The 15,978-nt window shown below is 45.2% G+C and overlaps 1 protein-coding gene across 8 annotated transcripts in view; it reads left to right on the top strand.

Moving 5' to 3' along the window:
- The window catches only part of LOC310695248 (protein CEPU-1), a 798,779-nt gene that overhangs the window by 175,833 nt on the left and 606,968 nt on the right, over positions 1–15,978 (top strand). The window lies entirely within an intron of this gene.

The raw sequence follows: 15,978 nt of genomic DNA, 5'->3' as shown, positions 1-15,978 counted from the left end.
AAGGAGGTGGAGGTTGATTAGCTAATTGGGCGGAGTGTATCCTACATCCAGACAGCTGTGCAAATTGCTAGAAGGCAACTGGGCACCCAAGACAGAAAGCTCCCTCTGCCTCTCTGTCTCTTCCCTCCCTTTCTTTCCCATGTGCATGCATGGAAATGCACAGATGAAAAACATGCTGCTTTGTTTTCTCTCTCTCTGGATTTGTCTGGGCAAATGCTGGAGCAGTTCATGCCACATCCTGGGTGATGCCCCAGATCTGGGTTCCTCCATGATCTGGAACCAGAGGTGCCATCAGGGCAGGACATAGAGGCAAGTGTCCTCAAAACATGCCCTTACTTGCACCTGTTATCCTAGTATATGCTTTTTTTAAAAAAAACTTGGCAACATTCAGAGATATGAAGATTTTGAAGGACAGCTGTGCTTTGGTTCATTTATTGTTTGGAAAGTGTGAATTAGGTATGCTCCTTCTCTGAAATCTGAACTGAAACAAATGTATGCCTCCATCTCAACTCCTCCTGCTGCCTCCTTCAGACCCCCATGTTCCCTATGTTGCTTGCTTTTAATATTGGGGCTCCTTTCTTTCTGCACCCAGATGTTATGGGACCTGTGAACAGTAGCCTTAGCTCATCTAGTTAGGCACAATTCTCTGAATTGTGTATCTGAATTAGGTATCTGAAGAAGTGTGCATGCACACGAAAGCTCATAACAAACTTAGTTGGTCTCTAAGGTGCTACTGGAAGGAATTTTTTTATATTGTTTCAACTATGGCAGACCAATATGGCTATCTACCTTTACCTAGTTAGGCACAGTACATTTGTCTCACCTCTGGCTGGTGCGGGTGTGAAAGGTGATCACTGTAAAATGGGAATGAAGCAGGCAATGGGAAATGATGGAGCAAGGGCCCTTGAGGGTCTGTTGCCTGAAGGCCCATATTGATTTGGAGGCAACCCTGGGACCTATCTAAAGTGGATGAAGAGCAGGATAGATTGATGTGTGTAGGGCCGGCCCTACTAATAGACAGAATGAGCTAGCTGCCCAAGCATCTGAACCTCTGGTCCAGGGACAGGGAACATTTTCAGTCCATGGTCCACATTTCCTTCTGGGCAACCTTATGGGGGGGGTGTCATATGCCAGTAGTGGGTGGGGCTAGAGTCAAAAGTAGGTGGAGCAAGGAACATACATTTTGCTTCTGCACAGTGGACTGCTTGTGCACACACTCTCCCACAATGCTCTCTGTTCTGCATCCAACCAAGTAAGGAGCGTGCTCAGCAGAGTTGAAGGACACATTCCAGCCAGGAGAAAATACTCAAAGAGGATGCACAGCAGATCCAGTGAGGTGTATGTGGGGCTTACGAGGGTCTGTGGTCTGTGGAGAGTTCTGAGGTCCACATGGAGAGGGTGGATAACTGCCCCCCCCCCAGGCCCAAGGTTCCTCATCCCTGCCCTAGTCATTCTTTCCTCCTCTGGAGAACAGAACTATGTGTCCTAGGTTGCTGCTCTCAGGTGTGCTGGAAGACACTGTCCACTTTCCAGTGCTGAAGTCTGTTCTACTCCTCGTGATGATGAGGTACCATATTTTGATTTGTCTTATGTAGTAAAATATCCTAGGTCAGCCCTGGATGTGCTTCAGTGTCTGGAAGCCGTGAGAAGGTTTGGGAGAGCAAGCTCATGAGAATACAAGATCACTTGCTAACTACTTGATAGAACTGACGGAGCCCAATTTGAGAAGAGCGTTCACTATGGCCCGTTTCCATTCTATACCCACGGCCTTCCTGCAGGGGATTTACTCTAAGACCCCTATTACTCAGCGTTTATGTCCATGCACAATGAATGAAGTAGAGGACTTCATACATTTCTTTTTCTACTGCCCTATTTATGAGCCAATAAGACCTAAGCTCCTCCTCTTGATCCCGTCCACCATTAGATCTAAGGAAGACTGTTTGAAATCGCTTCTTGTGGACGCAAATCCCCAAATTTCACGTGGGGTGGCAATCTTTATTGTGCAGGCTCTGAAACTCAGGGCTACTCTGACTGGGTAGTGTGTCCTAGACCTGGACCTGTTTTAATTCTTTTTATTACTTTTTTAACCCAACGTGCCGAGCCTATTTTGGGGTCATTTTATGCTTTATATACATCCACATTTTAGATTCTTGGCACTGGCAACTAAATCTTTACATTATTGTCTTAGAGTAATTTAAATGTCATTACGCCAGTAATATCGCTTTGAATTTTGTTTGGTTGCTTGTCTTTAGTATTTATGTCTTATTTTGCTATGGCTGTATGCTAATGCAATAAAGGTTTGATTTTGAATACAATATGGCCCTTCTCGTTCAGCATCCTGTTCCACAGTGGCTAACCAGATGCCTGTGGGAAACCCACAAGCAGGATTCAAGCACAAGAGCACTGTCCAGGGGTCAGCAAACTTTTTCAGAAGGGGCCCGGTCCACTGTCCCTCAGACCTTGTGAAGAGCCGGACTATATTTTGAAAAGAAAAGTGAACAAATTCCTATGCCCAACAAATAACCCAGAGATGCATTTTAAATAAAAGCACACATTCTGGTCATGTATAAACACCAGGCAGGCCCCACAAACCAGAGATGCATTTTAAATAAAAGGACACATTATGTAAAAACATACTGATATCCGGACCGTCCATGGGCCGGATTTAGAAGGCGATTGGGCCAGATCCAGCCCCCGGGCCTTAGTTAGCCTACCCATGGCACTGTCCCTACCTGGGTTTCCAGCAACTGGTAATCAGAAGCAATCCTGACCTTGGAGGCAGAACACAGCCATCATGGCTAGTAGCCATCAACAGCCCTCTCCTCCACGAATTTGTCTAATCCTTTTTAAAAGTCATCTTGGTTGGTGGCCATCACTGCCTCCTGTGGGAGAGTTCCATAGTTTAACTGTGCGTTGCGTGAAAAAGTGCTTTCTCAGGTACCTTTAATAAGTAAACTGTTTGATTGCAGCAAAATATAACCCCCCCCGCCTCCTAGCTTAAATTAAATGGCATCCATGCAAGTGAGGCTCATGGTTTGAGCTCCTTCCCTCCACGAAGACTGTTTTTTTTTTTTTTTTAAGAGGGGCGAAAAACCCTAATGCTTTAGCATCCATCCATCCATCCCCCCCCCCCCCACAATCTCGTTCTCCAGCAGCGGGGATTTAATTGTCAAAAGTGAGAACTGATCCCAGGAGCTCAGCCATAATCACACTATGTTCTCATAACCATATTCTGCCTCTTCAGCCATCTCCAGTGGGAGAGCAGAGAGCAAGTGTGATGTGCGCATCAGTCAAGGAATCAATTGTCACAAAAGGCGACGCAGCAAAATGGGGGTGAGGGAAATCATTAACTGGATATTAAATTTAACCCCTCCCCCCAAAAATATTATATTTAAGAAATACTCCTGATAAATAACCTGCTTAAAGACATCGCTACTGCCTTGGTACACAAGCCCTAATGGAATAACTCATTTGCTGCTTTTTCCAGCATTCCAGCTCCCCCCGCACCTCAGTACCTTTATTTTTCCACATGTGCCAAGGGAAATTTCGAGCGATTTATAACTTATTTAGGAAATCAATCTCTCTTGGCAGGCAGGCAGAAGCTCATTCCGAGAGTTTTGAAGCAAACATAGTTAAATGTTATCTCCCTCGCTGAGCCACTTATCTTGGGAATGAAAGGACAGCTTATGGCTGGGGTATTCCGTGCAGAATGGGCTTTCCTTCCCTCCTCTTGGATTGGGGCTTAAATCTTTTCCTCTGCTAAGCACTTGATGAATGGAACTTCTGGAAACTTTAGCTCTCCGTGTTGCGTTGTTTGGAAGGAGCTCCTGGGTGAAGGTTTCCAAGCTCCATTTAGTCACCTTTATAACTTAGGTTACTCTTGAAAGTTACAACGGCCTATAGGGCTAGACTCGTGGAAAGGACTCCCACCAGCTCTACCAGCACGGCCGGTCATGAAGGATGATGGGACTTGTCCAGCAACATTCAGAGCATCACAGGCTTCCCTATGTAATAGTCACTCCCCAATATTCCACCTCTGCCTCACACTAGATTGGTGAATAGCTAAAACTTAGGGTGGGACTATGCTGATGAAGGGGTGGAGTTATACAGATTGAGAGGTCCCAGTTGTTAATGGGAGCTCCTCCACATGTCTGGTTTGTTGACAAATTGTCCTGATTTGCTTGCACAAAGCTTATGTAGCAGTTAGATTATATCTGGTCTTTCCTGCGTATTCATTCTGATATGCTTGCAGGGAGGTTATACAACAGAAAGCATGCATCGTACATTCATCCTGATTTGCTTGTGGGTTGCTTATCATATCATCATCATCATCACCACCACCACTTGAATCCCATTTTCTCTCTCTGAGGAGCTCCAGGTGGCATGCACAGTTCTCCTCTTCCTCCTCATTTAACCCCTTACCCCCAAAAAAACAACCCTATGAGGTAGATTAGTCTGAGAGGAAAAGCAGTAGTAAAATAGAATGACATTCTTCAAAAAAGGCTCAGGAAGACAAAAGGTCCCATTTATGCATTTAAAGCACTATAATGCCTTTTTAAACAGCCATGGCTTCCCCTAAAGAATTCTGGAAGCTGTAGTTTGTTAAGGATGCTGGGAGTTGTTAGAAGACCCCGTGTTCCCAGAGTTCCATGGGAGGAGGGATTCACTGTTAAAACACACACACAGAGAGAGAGAGAGAGAGAGAGAGAGGGAGGGAGAGAGGGAGGGAGAGAGAGAGAGAGAGAGAGAGAGAGAGAGGGAGAGGAGATAAAATAGGCATTTAGAAGCCTGCATAATATGGGCTTTGAATGGATGATTTAGTCTGGCCAGCTTTGATTCATGCCATTTCCTCTAATCGGGGAGTGCATTGGCATATTCCTCTAAGGATCAGTTGTTAGTCAATTACTAGACAGTTCTGAAATGTCTACCCTCATTATCCAGAATTGAAGCACCTGTAATGAGCTTTCACAGGAAAATGTGGCTCTGATGATCCTATGGGGTATACGCATAGACAAGTGGGACCTGCACTAAAACATTGCAGTAGGACTTGCTCTCGTCAAGAGTTCCAACCAGCTATTACCTCTAGCAATACTCCATTATATCGCCCCACCCCAGTTATCTCTTTCCCTCCCCCACAGATTTCAAATTTCCTGTGCCTAGGGAGAATAGTTTTTATTTTTTTATTTTTTAAAGTGATTCTGCAAACCTTGGTCCTCACCCAAGTTCACCAAGACCTCCCTTTTATGGACGGGTGCTGACATTTTGCTTACAAAATGTTTGGCACTCATTCCCAAACAACATTCATAACAGGAATGGTAAGCTAGTTCCCTAACATTTTCTCTAACTCCAGCATAACTAAGAACCTAACCTGGGGTGGGGCTATGGTAACAGCCATACCCAAAAGAATTCCAGTAGCTGTAGTTTACCCCTCACAGAGCTAGAACTCTTAGCAAACTACAGTTCCCAATATTATTTGGGGCTGGACATGTGCCTTAAATGTGTTTTGCACATATGGTGTAAATGAAACCTACGGAGACAGCGGTGGGCTTGGTTTTCAGTTGATGGGCTCACTAAGGATGTGGAAGATTAACTCCTACCCCATCTTGTCCTAAGTGCTGCTCTCAATTTCCTCCAGTATATCAGAAGCCTACTGAGATATGTTGCTAATTTTACTGAGATATGACTTTGCAGTTACTCATCTAGTTCTCTTTTAGGAAGCACAGCCCAATTTGCTATGAACTTTCAGCAGCAACTCTAGTTATTAGTTGCATGAAGCTTGGAGTCGGCCACTTTCTCCGACTTCCCTTGATGGGTGTCATCATAATATCCATTTTCTGTTTCTTGGAGCTGCCCAAAGCCTGGATGTCTTCCTTTGTGTAAACAGATTTGCCTCTGTTTTGATCTGCATGGTTTCATGTCCAGCCTAGTGTGGCCTTGAATTTGTTACGACTCCTTTCCACAATCATAAATCAGCCCAGCCTCCTGTGAAGCCTTTTCATTTCTCTTAGCGAAGCTGAACTGAGTAGAAGGTGGCGTGTTTGCTGGGAATAGGAAAGGTATACAACACTTCAAATAACTGCAGAGAAACACACCTAGCTGCCACTGGGAATCCACCCTCTCCGAGTCTGTTTGGTGGTTATTAAAACATGTGATAGAGGGAGTTCCATAGCTGAAACTTTTTTGCAATCTGTACTTTGGCTTCTGCTATGTTGGCGGGCTGGTTCCTTGGAGGAGACAGATTTTATATCCTGATTTTTGGAGGAGAGGTGCCCTAAAGAATTTTGTGGTCAGGATGGCAATGAAGCCTCTGATAGTGATTGGCTGAACTGCATGGATGTCACAGAGGACAGGGACAAATCCAAGGGTCTCTGTTGTGGGCTAAGCTGTTATGATCACTGAGTGAGACAGAATGTTCTAAAGGGAGAAGTAGGAACCTGAGAAAGTGAAAAGGGAGAGTCATAAGAGAGCAGGATTGGAAGAGGTATATGGGGGCTTTAAATAATATGGTGGGATGGGGAAGGCAAGTGGGAAGACACTGAGACTAGAAGTGAAACCAGAAATACCCAAACAGGAGACAGAGATATTATTACAATGGTGCCTTGGGTTACAAACACTTCAGGTTACAGACTCTGCTAACCTCGGTTTAAGAACTTTACCTCAGGATGAGAACAAAAATTGTATGTTAGCAGTGTGGTGGCAGCGGTAGGCCCCATTAGCTAAAGTGCTACCTCAGGTTAAGAATGGTTTCAGGTTAAGAACAGACCTCTGGAATGAATTAAGTTCGTAACCAGAGGTACCACTGTATTTTTATTGCATTTATATACCGCCCTATACCCAGAGGTCTCAGGGCAGTTCCCAGAACAAAATCAAAATATAAAACCACAAAATATATAACCAGAATAAAAACAACAACCCAATAGCCCCCCCAAACCCGCCCCCACACATTTTAAAAGTACATAGGGTGTCAATCAAATCAACCCAAGGCCTGGTTAAAAAGGAACATTTTTGCCTGGCACCTAAAGATGTATAATGAAAGTGCCGGGTGAACTTCCATGGGGAGAGCATTCCACAGATGGGGAGCCATTGCAGAGAAGGCCTGTTATCATGTTGCCACCCGCCGGATCTCTCAAGGAGGAGGCACATGAAAAAGGGCCTCAAAAGATGATCTCAGGGTCCGGGTAGGTTCGTATGGAAAGATATATACAGTCAAGGACTGCCAGGTTGAGAGAGATTAATGTCTGGGTATTGTAGAGATCACCAACATGGCAACCATGGGAATAGTGACATTCTTGAACTTTACCAAGGCACCCAGGAAGCCACTGCACTGCACCCTTGGTCATGAGGATAGTTACCTTTTTTCCCCTCTCTTGAAAACTTACCCATATTTGGAGGAGGAGATTAGAAGAGTAGCACCCTTTCCAATTTCCTCTTTCAGCTCTATGTGCTTCTCAAGGCTCAGATTAATTTCAGTAGATCTGACTATTATCCAGCTCCCTTGGAAAAGTGACGTTTCTGTGCAAAAAATTGTATCTTTGTGTATATTTTAGGGGGCTGATCTGGAGGAGGGAAGAAAGAGCTGACCAATAGGTTGTACCTATGGCTGTCAACAAATCCAAATGTACCCACGGGCCTACAAGAGTTGGCAACCCTTGATGTGTTGATTCGAAGCAGCCAGCCAAATCTTTGGCACCAGCCTTTAAGTAGCGAAGAAATATAGGAACAAGGGACACAATGAACATGCTTTATCAACATTGTAAAAGATCACTGGTCTTCATAAACTACAGCAGTGATAGCTAACACAAGGCACATCCAATGAAGCTGGGCATTGGCAGATTCAACACAGGCAAAAGAAAGTGCTTTTTCACACAGTTAAAATATGGAATTGGCAACTAAGCTGGTTGGCCTTAAAAACAGGATTAGACAAATTCATGGAGGAGAGGACCACTGATGGTACTGACCATGATGGCTATGTTCTACCTCCACTGTCAGAGGCAGTAGGTTTCTGAATAGCAGGGACTGGAAGCTGCAGGAGAGGAGAGAGCTGGTGCCCTCAGACCCTACTTGTGGGCTTCCCACAGGCTTCTGGGTGGTCCCTGAGAGAACAAGATGCTGGACTAGAGGGGCCATGGGCCTGATTCAGTTGGCTGTTGTAACTGCACACTTTCCCTATGGTGTACTTAGTTTAATGGTTATTCTGCCCCTGCAGAACAGAAAGGTCCCTAAACACCAGGAGTCTGAGACCCCAACCAGTCAAAGATTCATAGAATTGTAGAGTTGTAAGGGACCTAAAGGGGCAGCCAGTCCAACTGCCTGCAAGACAGTCAAACTGCATACCCTCCAACATTTATCTGATGAAAATAGGGATGCCCTAAGGAAAAGCAGGACATTCTAGGATCAAATTGGAAACCTCCTGTAAATCCAGGACTGTCCCTGGAAAATAGGGACACTTGGAGGGTCTGATAACTGAACTCATGGAGCAGAGCAAAACTTTTGCAGTTTCAATGGGACAGGGGATGGCTGGTACGGGCCAGAGGTTGTGGTTATTTGTAGTGAAAAAGGAGTCTGAATAACAATATTGGCACACCTGTCTCAGTAAATGAGTTTGCCTGCATCCTTCCCATGAGCCAAGCCCTTTAGAATGGTCTCTGATGCTCCCCTGAAAACAAGGCCGTTCAGTGATGCAGGGCACCGGGAAGGAATGATACAGCACACTTGCGGCTGGGAACGACAGGCCTTGTCATCCTGACTTATGATGGATGAGAGAAGGGCCTATTTCTCATCCATGGCAGAGGGAGGTGAAGTGTAAAGAAGGATGCATCTAGTGTCTCAGGACAATTCATCTTTGCGCTGGGTTCACTCAGAGAGACAGTGGAGCTTAGAGAGGGGAAGCAAAGCAGAGAAGCAACCAGGGAAGAGATGGGGGGGAAATTCATTATGTGCAGTATAATCTCAGGGGGAAACAGCAAAATGTCAGCAATGCCAGAGATTGGAGGAAACGCGGGTGGTGGTGAGGAGAGGGTCTGTTTCTCTCTCTCTCTCTCTCTCTCTATATATATATATATATATATTAACTGGTAGTATTTGTCAGCTGTTAAACCAGGCATGGAGTGAGAGAAGAATGGGAAACGGCTGGATTTCGTGACATCTTCGAGAAAATCTTTTCTCCGGCAGGCGTCATATAAAGAGAAAGTGTACAAAGGGCTTTGCATAGCAGATGTGCAAGATTGCCTGCGAAATATTGGCAGGAAGTGCAATCCTTCTCATTAGCCCGCTGAGAGGCTGGACGAAGGAAGAAGCACCTGACGGTGTCATTTTCAAGGTGATGGAGAGGTGGCATTTTTTCCTTGCTTTGTTTGGGTTTTTTGCACATCGCTGTGCTCCATCTTTACAAAGCATCTCTTAGCTGCTCTGTTCCTTCAAATGTCATGTACCACTTTATTAGATAGGATGAGGGAGGCATGGGGGTGGGAGAGGCTTCTGCTTCTGAAAATGCAAAGAGACTCAGGAAAATACAGGTGATGCAAAAAGGACTCTTCGGGTCCTTCCACCACCCCCTCAAATAGGAGCTGCTCTGACTACCTGCTGGTTGGTGGGGCTATGCCTCATTTGCTCTAATGAACCAGCGTCTACTATATCTATGTGTGTCTAAGTCCCAGTACCTTCTGTGGGTCTTACTCTCCGGTAAGTATGTATAAGATTGCAACCTTGTTTCATTTTTTAAAAAGGAAAAAAAACCCAGAGCTGGCTGCTCTGACATCTTCACTCAAGCACACCTAAAATCGATGGCACTGCAGCTGTTCTTTTGCTGCACTTTTCACTCGAAACCCGAAAGGTGTTTGGTTTGCCTTAAGTGGCCATTTATGAAGAAGCTATTACCTAAAATAGGGACGGGCTTATGAACAAGCAACAGGTTCATGAACAATGCGCTCGGATCAATGAAAGGAAGAAGAAGCGGGGACTACTTCTGCAAGCGGTGCAGTCTGTGTCATTTCACAAACAACGCACCAACCTTCGTACTGGCATTGAATGGGGTCTGAGGGAATGCACAATTAAGCCCTCATCTCCAAATGTGCAGCATTTGAAAACCAGTCCCGTGATTTTATGTAAATTGGCAAGTGGGGGGAGGTCCAGTGATTCAGTTACCAAAACAGTGCTCAGCTGAGCAAAGTGAAACAGTGATTTGGAGTTGTGAAAAATCTATGCCTTTGAATGAAAAGGATGTGTAGGGCTAGCCCTACAATTAGGAAGAATGGGGTGGCTGCCTGGGAGGCAGGCAGCAAATATGAGGAATTAGATGGGACAGAGACACGATGCCATATATTGCAAATTGTTTTGGGATGTCTCATGGGGAGCAATTCATAATGAAATTAAATGTTGCTGCTGCTGCTTCTTCTACCGCTACTACTTATATGCAGCCTGCCCTGCCTCCTTTAAGGTGTGGTGCAGGATGCTATCCTATCCCCACTGTCAAAGTAAGATCAAACCCTTAAGCTGGATCTAGATACATTAAAAATACATTTTCAGGGAAATGTGTTGTAATCTTTATAAAGGGACATCATGTTGGTGAAAGCTGGGACTCCACAGCGTCATCTAGTGTCACAGTGTTATAACACATATAAAGCGCTTTTTCTTTACTAATGTAGCTGAGTCCTTAGTTCCCATGGCAGGGGTCAGCAAACGTTCAGCAAGGGGCTGGTCCACTGTCCCTCAGACCTTGTGGGGGGCCGGACTATATTTTGAAGAAAAAATAATGAACAAATTCCTATGCCCCACAAGTAACCCAGAGATGCATTTTAAATAAAAGCACACATTCTACTCATGTAAAAAAACACTGATTCCTGTATTGTCTGCGGGCCAGATTTAGAAGGCAATTGGGCCAGATCTGGCCCCCGGGCTTTAGTTTGCCTACCCATCTCCCATGGCTTCTGTATATGAGAGGGCATGACCTCATCCTTTGCTTTAGGTAGCAAAATGTCTTTGCCTTGATTCTGTGCAATTTGCTGTACCACACTAATGTGCAATGATAGGCCAGAAAATTTGAACATCTGGTCAGTGCACAAACTGCATATTCCCTTTGACACACACACACACACACACACACACACACACACACACACACAGGTTCATTCAGATGTGAGGAATTTGTTTTTCTGATTATAATGCAAACGCTTCTGTCCTATTCTGTAAGGTTTCTTCTGTGCCACAATACCTGTTGCATCATGGAATGGTGGCTTTTTGATCCACATACTGGCATGTTGTATTAAATTTCATTCATGCCAGTGGGCAAGGTATGACACAACAAGGAACAACATTCGGCAATGTGGCTACTCCCCCCCCCTCCTTCCACACATGTGTGCTTCTGTTCCCCCATGGAAATGTCAGGAAAGAACTGTATGCTGGTATACCAACTCAAATTGTGTCACTTTACTGCCATGATTTTCTGGGTTATGGGCACTGCAAATGGAGTTTTACAAAATCTAATAACATGGAAATGAGTGGTAAACATGCACTATATTCCATCAGTTTTCTGTAAGTGACTTATACATAATGTGAATGCTCAAATATATTGTGGAAATTAACCGTTAGGGAAATGTCCAAGCAATGGAATAAACTGCCATGCGAAATCAGCCTAAGCCTCCCAGATTTGTCATGTCATTGGTGAAATGGGAATGCTTTTTTTGCACAGCAATATAGTTTCAAGTCTTCTGAAAGCCTGTTCAGTCCGGCCAGTGGCATGTTGGACCTGAATATATGTAGGGACTGGAGACGAACTTTTTGCTCAGCCATGGATTTGCTGCCTTAGCTTGGGGTAGATTTCTGCATCCCAATCTGTTCCCTCGGTGACAGATAGGACTAGCAAAGTCGTACTTCACAGGGTGGGTTGTGAGAATGAATGAGCAGAGGATTGTAAAACACTTCGCCCATAATTCAGTCAAAGTGGAACATTTTAAGTCTCATTGATTTCAGTGCAAGAGATTTCAGCATGTGCATGATTCTCCCTTTGAAATTAATCAGACTCAAAAGTGTGTCTGAGCCATGCCCTGAAGAAGTAAGAAGAAGAATCTTTCTGGAAGCATCACACAAGAATGTGTCCATTTCAGTTTTCAGATACAATTTTTCAGATACAAATCTGTATGTGTAAAACTTTATTTCTTACCAAATTCCATGTGGGCTCCATGTTAGAACATGCATGCAGAAAATCCCAAATTCAATCCCTGGCATCTCCAGGTAGGACTGGGAATGACACTAACAATCAGTGTAGACAGTAATGAGCTAGATAGGCCAACTGTCTGATGGTGCAAGGCAACTGCCTGTGTTTCTGGAGCATAAAGAGTCCTTGCCTTATACTCTTGTCTCGGTGCCAGGAAATATTATTTCCCTTCCAAGATTTAGTTAATGTGTTAAAACTGAACAGTTTTTCTTGCGATAAACTGAAGGTATCTTGTGATCTCTTGTTGGGAAGCCCATATCATGGCTACAAAATCATGGATTGTTCTTATCAGACCAGCTCATCACTAAAGGAGGGAGGGAGGGGGAGAGAGGGCAAGGGTTGAACGAGATAATAAAGAACAATCTATTAAAGTGGACTCAATAAGATGGGTCTCCCCAAACAATCACATTAGAACCACAGTTTGTCACAGAGAATCTCTGTGTTTTATCGCACAAGGTTCTGGTATGAATTTGCCTTGAGGCATTAGTAGATCGTCACAGCAGCAGTGAAATGGTGAGAGGGTGAATCAGAGGCTGCTTCACACTGTACTGTTTCTGCAGTGCACACTTAAATATGTAAAGTGTGACTATGAAGCATTTGTGTTTGCAAACATGGGTATTTTATGCATGCATTCGTCAGGAACCCATGGTTGACTGTGGCTTCCAGTTGACTTCACAAAACCTTGTGTCAGGCCTGCTGTTCCTAACACATTATGTGTAAAGTGACCGCAGGCTGAAGTATGGATATCTTCTGACTATAATGGGTATGGCCCCCTCCCTCCCTGCTTTCTGTTTCCTTTTCTCAAGCTATCTGGTAGAATGCCTGGAGAAAGTTCAGGGTGCTCTTCCAAAAGCACAGAGGAGCTCACAACTCAGCCTCCCTCTTAAGGGAATCAATCTCCCTCTTAAGGGAATGGGTTTGCTGGTGACATGAGAGGTTTTGTAGCTTCTTCTTAAGTGGTCTAGATGCACCTGAGTATGCTCAAGCATGCCATTTTCCAAACTGGTTGTAGCTGGTCAGCAATCCTAATTCAGAGTGCAAGCCCAAACCATTGTTTCCTGCTTTGAATGTAACAGCAAACTATGGTTTGCTGCAAACTAGGGAGTGCCTAATTAAGTGATGAGAGCTGGAAGGAGAGAGAACAGAGCATGTGGGCTTCACTCACTATCATATAATGCCAAACCATGGGTTGGTGTTACATTTGGATTGACCCAGCTTGTGTGTGCTACAAGGGAGAGAACATTTACAGGGACCACTTCTGCCAGAGGAAAACACTGCAGCCCCATATCTATCCTGCTCTTCTGCTTGTGATCTACTCTTACCCAATGACTGTAGAGAAAGGAAAGCGTAGAGCAACTGCTTTGCAGTGTAGGAGGTCCCAGTTTCCGTCCTTGACGACTCCAGATAGAACTGGGAGAACTGCTGCCAGTCAGCATAGATGGAACTGAGCAGTGTGGACCATTGGTCTGACTCTGATCATAGCTGAGCTGGTACAGCACAAGGCTCTTAATCTCAGGGTCATGGGTCCGAGCCCTATGTTCAGCAAAAGATTCCTGCATTGCAGGTGATTGGACTAGATGACCCTGGTGGCCCCTTCCAACTCTGCAATTCTGTGATTCTATGACTTGATATAAGCAAGGTCCCTGTACTCTTATTAGTTAAGACAGTGGCATAGAGTGCTTTGCCAGTGCCCGGGGTGGGCAGGCACATCGCAAGGGGTGGGGTACAGAGGATAAATGGAGCCCACCGCCTCAGTCCAGCCTTTGCCGTCAATACCGCTGGAGCAACCCTAGCCCTCTGCCGCTTTGCGAGGCTGGGATCTGATCTGAATGATTCACCTGGCAAATCATTCAGATCAAATCCCAGCCTCTCAAAGCAGCACGGTTGCTGGCAGGGCAGCATAAGCAGCACACACCCACACCCCAAAAAATGTGCCTGGGGGCATTGCCCCGGCAGCTCCGCTCCCCCCCCCCAGGCTAAACCCCCGGCTTAAGAATTCTTAGTTACTCAGGACTCTGAGTTGGTGAAGAGGTGAAAAGTTGATGGCTGTCTGCTCCCTCATTTTTTTATACTATTGTTTTTAGGCACTACAAAAGACTGCCTGCTGAGAAAAGCTGGTGTCCCATGTGGGTTCTTGCCCGCTTGCTGCCAGCTTCCCAAAGAGAATGGTGGGTGTTACAAATTGTCAGTGCCTGAGGATCCTGAATTTGGAGCTGTTCTATTATGCCTCCTGTAAAGATCCTGGGAAATCTCTGAACCCAACTGTCGTGCCAGACATCTTGTTTTCCTTCCCTCAATCAAAACTAGCTGGGCTTTACAGGACCTCATGTGACAACAATAAATAGCAGTGGCATTTAAAAATGATTGAGCTGTGATTGCCAAGGGCTAGCAACTCCAAGCAATATATGTGACAGCACCTTTAGTGCTGCAAGCTAGGGAGAGACAGAAACAGAGAGGGAGGGAGGGAGGGAGGGAGGGAGGGAGGGAGGGATGGAATGGGGGGCTAAATGCTTGGATCTCCTGCATGCCAAGGTAGGCCTGATGGTTGGGGCCTGATGCCAAGGTTTTAGAAGAATCAACTTTCAAATGGGGTTAATTGACTATGAAAAGAACCAGCTTCAACAGCTCCCAGAAAAGACAACATACTTGGGTGTTTCCAGAGCAGCAGTGATGAGGCAAAGGCATGGTAGCAGTAACTTCCTGCTCTCTTGCTCCTTTGAATGGCATGAATTTGGATGATAGCAGCAGGGCAGTGCTGTGCAATGTCTAGGGAACATTTGCTTTGACCTTGGAGGCACTGTTTGAAAGACAACCTAACCTATGGACATGCTGGAGGGCAAAGGCTTACGTCACCCCAGTAATATGGAAACTGATTGAACTTGACTGTGCCACATACCTAGAATGGTGGAATTGTAGGGCTGAAAGGGACGTCAAGGGTCATCCAGCCCCCTGCAAGGCAGGGAACACACAGCCTAATAATCCCCAAGATATAGACATCCAACCTCTCCTTAAAAAGAGAGTTTTTTGTCAGATCTGTGAGGATTTGCTTCTGTCTGACACCCAGATGGGGGCTAGGGCCATAGCACTCCTCCAGCAGTGACCCCTTGGGGGTACTATTTGATCTGGGTCATAGCCCCCCCCCTCCCCAAGGTGTGGTTTACCCTTAGATACCCTCCCAGCAGATGGGTGGGAGTTAAATAAACGGCTTCACTCAATGCCTATGTCCAAATCCCACATCCAAAAAAGTTGTGGCTTATTTGAACCCCAAAACTCTGCATGCTGCTGTGTCTGGTCTGGTTACTTCATTACGTAGGGAGTGACTTGGTGACTTGGTGACAGGATGCTAAACTAGATGGGCCATTGGCCTGACTCAGCAACCTGTTCTTATGTTCTTATGATAGGGTGTTGAGTGTCTCTGAATGGGGGGATGTTATGCAAAATATCCTATGTGACTTTGGTTAAAAATAAAATAAAAATAGGAGGAGAGATTTCTTGTGACACAGGATCCACTTTCCACCTGGAAGTGTCTGACTCTGGAGTCAGGCTTCTGAAAGTCTTGAATGTTTTCCCAACTTCATGTGAATTGAAGTGAGTGAAAAGGTTCACACTCCTTGGGGTGCAGGACCTCTGCTGGCTGCTTGCACGGGAGTAGCCAAAATGGCTCTTTGTATTGATCTTTATTGTGGGCACAGTGTGGATCCAAGTGTTCTCTAAGAGCAAGCTTTTCTTCCCTGCCTGCTCTGCTAATTGAGCTCTTTGATGCCAAA

The sequence above is a fragment of the Podarcis liolepis genome (assembly GCF_965112155.1).
Source record: "Podarcis liolepis genome assembly, chromosome: 16".
Lineage (NCBI taxonomy): Eukaryota > Metazoa > Chordata > Lepidosauria > Squamata > Lacertidae > Podarcis > Podarcis liolepis.
Note: the sequence above shows the minus strand (reverse complement) of the source record. Positions and strands in the feature narration are given on the sequence as shown.